We start from the raw sequence: 4,407 nt of genomic DNA on the forward strand, positions 1-4,407 counted from the left end.
GGTCAGAACCAGCGTGGTTTGGATTTGGTGAACATGCCAACGTTCCAGCCGATGCTAATCACTGGGGAAAGCTTGTGAAAACCATGATGGATTCCACAGACTTGGATTCACCACAAATCCATTCGAACCTTTTATGCCATGGTGGCTAAAGATGCAGAAACCATTTTTATCTTTTTAATTTGGTCGTTTGGGACAAATAAACTTATGGGAAAGTATGATATAGGAGGGAAATGAAGGGCATTTCTCTTAATGAAATCCAGCAGTGTGTGTGCATGTGTGTTGTTTATACCACCCAGTTCAGCAATGCAAAAAATACATTTGAGGCGATGGTGGTAGAGGAGTTAAGTGCCCGCCACATAGCTGAAATGTGAGCCATTCCAGGTGATTACAACTTAAAACTGATCTGGGGGCTTTGGTTGCACTGGGAAGAGTGGCGGGCTGCAACTAGCTGAGCAAACACAAACTTCATTAAACCACCTGTGGGCTGCCAGGAGTCCAGGACGACAAAGGACCCACTGCAGCTCTGGGAGCGTGACTCAGTGATCAACCTCTCCAACACAGGGTGGTAAACACAAAGCACAGAGGAGCTGGGTGGTCCAAGAACGATAGGCTAGCTGTCTGGACTGTTCTCAGATATGAAAACAGTTAGACCAGGGGTAGGGAACCCTGGCCCTGGAGGGCCAGTATTCAGCCCGTTTTGGTATCAGCCCTGCTTCAACAATCAGCAGGTGATTAACAGGCTTCTGTAGAGCCTGAAGAGCTGCTGCACAAGTGATTCAACCACTGAATCTAGTGTGTTGGAACAGAGAAACCACTAAAACGTGCTGCATACTGGCCCCGAGGCCCAGAATTGAATAGCCCTGTCTAAGAGGACTGGACAAGTCGCTCTACCTCCTGAGCTACTGCTGTCCCATTTCATTAATTTTTCTTAATCACCACAACATAATTATAGTTATTCTGTGTTAAAGTGTTAAGAGACACTACCTTGTTTTGCAGATTTGCCATCATGGAGCTTCGTTTTTCTCAACCTATTTTCCCAATCTAGTTATTTAAATAATGTTGAACTGCATTGCATTAAATTTAGAATTCGAAGTTCAAGTAACACTTCACACTGTTACGGCTCTGTTCGATGAGCTTCGTTACAGTTTTGTAAGAAATACATTGGAAAGGTGGATGATACTGACTAAAATCTGGAGGCAAAATGAGACATTTAATCATTTACCGTGGGCTCTTAGAATTACGTGACTTCGTCCATCATCAGAGCTGATGATGCTTGTCCCATTTCCCGCCATGGAAACCCTTGGCCAATCAGCTCGAGTCTGTGACGCACCAAATATGTTTTAACCTGTTCATGTTTTTGATCTTTGGATCTTATTCTGTGATTTTCCGCATGAAAGCGAATACAGAAAGTTTACAAGAATTGTAAAAGTAAAATAGTTGTAAATTCCACATGAAGACTGACTTATACTTTAACGTATTTTAACGAGGGCCCAACAGGTAACCCCCTTGGTTAAGAAGAGGTGGACTCACCTGTCCTCTTTTGTAGTCAGAATTGAACACCTTGTTCAACAATCGGCGCTGACGAGTGATGTCCTACTGATAATCTTCTACTCTTGTTTCAAAAGCTTCCTAAATGTCTTCAGCAGCTGTAGTCAATCGGTCCCAAACGAATTCAAGCAGACATGTTTAACCTATAGTACGTTTATTGTTTTAACCCGACATGAGCAGTTTCCTAGCCTAGCTAGCTCACTAGGCTAACCAGTCTCCGCCTCTGACAGTAAAAGTGGCTGAAGTTCACCCAGAAGACGTTTTAAAGCTTGTGTTTGCTTAGACTGCCGCCTATCGGTCTGGCATGTGCATGACAGTTTATTTAGGTTGTAAAAAATATCCAAGAAACAATTGTTCTTTGACCTTAAATACAAGCTGCTGCTTTTTGTAGTAGTTAGTATTAATAGCAGCTGTGTTTATATTACAGCTGAATTTTTGATTGTTAAATTGGAAGTTTGCTTTAGAAAATATGTTAACAGTTAAAAGTAATTTGGCAGTGTTTCACTTTTAATTTCACCTGTTTATTGAATATTTTAAATCGTTTTCAACTCAGTTCACATGCTCCCCAGATTAACTGTTTAACACTTTTTTTTTGCATTTGCCCAACTTTCTGAACTCACATTTTAATTTTACTTCTCCTCTGCCACTAACATTTTATTAAAAATAAAAATAAATCCATAAAATAAGTGTGGGAAACAACCCACAAAACTAATTTTAAATTACCTGTATAAAATATACAAAAACACATACTGCATGACCACCAATGTAATGGAGATGGTTTAAGTTTGTCTGTTAAACATAGTTTAAATAACAGGAAAGCCAGGGCGTCTTCACTCTCACATACAAACTATTTTACTAAAACTCGTCAAATCTATTGTATTTATCTGTCTTCAATAAGATTAAATCAACAAGCTACAGTTGGAGCTACTAGCAGCTAAAATTTTACCAAAAAAATTTTAAGCTTTATTCAGCTATTCTTTCTCTAAACGGCTGACAAGAATAAAAGTGTAGAAACATCTTTAAGACACTGGAGGGCAGTAACTATCCATCTTCCCTTCTTTTCTAATATGTGCACGCCATGGTGCACGCTGCTCTAACGTGAGGATGGGTGTAAACATCTGGGGGAGAGAGGTCCAGAGTCTGGGGGCCACAGCAGCAGATGATCTGTCACCTTTGACCTTTAGCCTGGAGCACTGCACAACCAGTAGGCTTTGGTCACTGGACCTCAGGGACCTACTGGGGGTACAGGGACTAAGAAGGTCACCAATGTAAGATGGTGCTTGTCCATGTAAGGCCCTATAGACCAGAACCAGGATCTTGAAATGAACCCTGAAGTTGACTGGCAGCCAGTGAAGCTGGAGGAGAAGCGGGGTGATGTGGGTGTGTTTGGAGGACTTGGTCAGAAGCCGAGCACAGGCGTTCTGAACCACCTGTAGACGGTTCAGGGAGGTTCTGCTCAGACACGTGAAAAGAGAGTTACAGTAGTCTAAGCGTGAGGAGATGAAGGTGTGGAGAACTGTCTCAAGTTCAGAGCGGGACAGAATGGGACTCAGCTTAGCAACGTTCCTGAAATGGAAGAAGGAAGAGCCAACAAGAGAACTGACATGAGAATCCTACTGGTCATAGCTCTTAAATAGCCCAGAGTTGTATAATTGATATGACAATTAAGATCATATGGCTACATATTTGCAGTTAAATGTTGAGTACAGTATTTCTAGTTATGCAAAGCTTTTTTGGGTCATTAGATGTGATCTGAGTAATGATCAGTAATCTATCTAATTCATATGTTCCACAGATTTGCAAGTCACGCTCATCTGATGGGCTTCTGGGACCAAATTGAGCCAACTACCCTCAGTATGACACGGGTGGCAAGAGCATCAAGTGTAGCGAGGACTGATCGGGTCCCTCACTCTGCCAGTGCAACGGTAAATGTTTTATTGTTGTTGTCCTTACAAAGCTTGTCATCATTTTCAAATCAAGCCATGAATCAAATACATTTTGATAGTCAGAATGAAGGTAAGACCCAGGACACGCTGGACAGACTCTCTCGGCTGGCCAGGGAACGTCTGGGCCTCTCTGCTTAGGTTGCTGCCCCTGCGACCTGAGGCTGAAAATGGATGGATGGTAATGTTTTTCATCTTTTCCAGGTTCTTCAACCAGTTGATGAGTTCTTCCTGTTTATGATCTACCTGTCACTGGGACTCGCACTAAAGGATTTGGCCCACAGATTTAGAATCCATCGGTCAACTGTTAGTCGTATTAACACCTGGGCCAGCTTCCTTTATACTGTGTTAGGAGCTGTGAATATCTGGTTAGATGAAGACTCTGTGAAAGCTCACCTCTCAGGTGTGTTCCAGGGTTAGGCTGACACTCAGGTCATTTTAGATTGCACAGAACTGCGTTGCCAAACCCCAAATTCCCTCCTCCTCCAGAGCGAGGTGTTTTCAAACTATAAATCACACTGTAGGGTTGACTGGGATAGCCCCTCATGGTGCAGCGACATTTGTGTCTTCTCTTTATCAAGGTGCCACCTGTGATAAAAAGATCTTAAAGCAGTCAGGCATTGTGGCCCTCCTGAACCCATCAATGGCCATCATGGTGGACAAGGGTTTCCTTGTTGAAGACTGTTCCATGCAACGTCCACATACCCACGTTTCTGTCGCAGAGAGCTCAACTGTCTAGGCCAGAGATCAGAAAGACACGGTCCATTGTGAGACTGAGAGTCCATGTTGAGCGTGTGATTCGCAGGGTTAAAGAACACAAACTATTCAGCACCGTGATCTCCTTTTCAATCACAGGTAATATTAACCAGCTCTTTGCTGTCGCCTGTCTTTAGGTGAATGATGAAAACGGTCCCTC

The sequence above is a fragment of the Nothobranchius furzeri genome, chromosome 17, assembly GCF_043380555.1.
Source record: "Nothobranchius furzeri strain GRZ-AD chromosome 17, NfurGRZ-RIMD1, whole genome shotgun sequence".
NCBI lineage: Eukaryota > Metazoa > Chordata > Actinopteri > Cyprinodontiformes > Nothobranchiidae > Nothobranchius > Nothobranchius furzeri.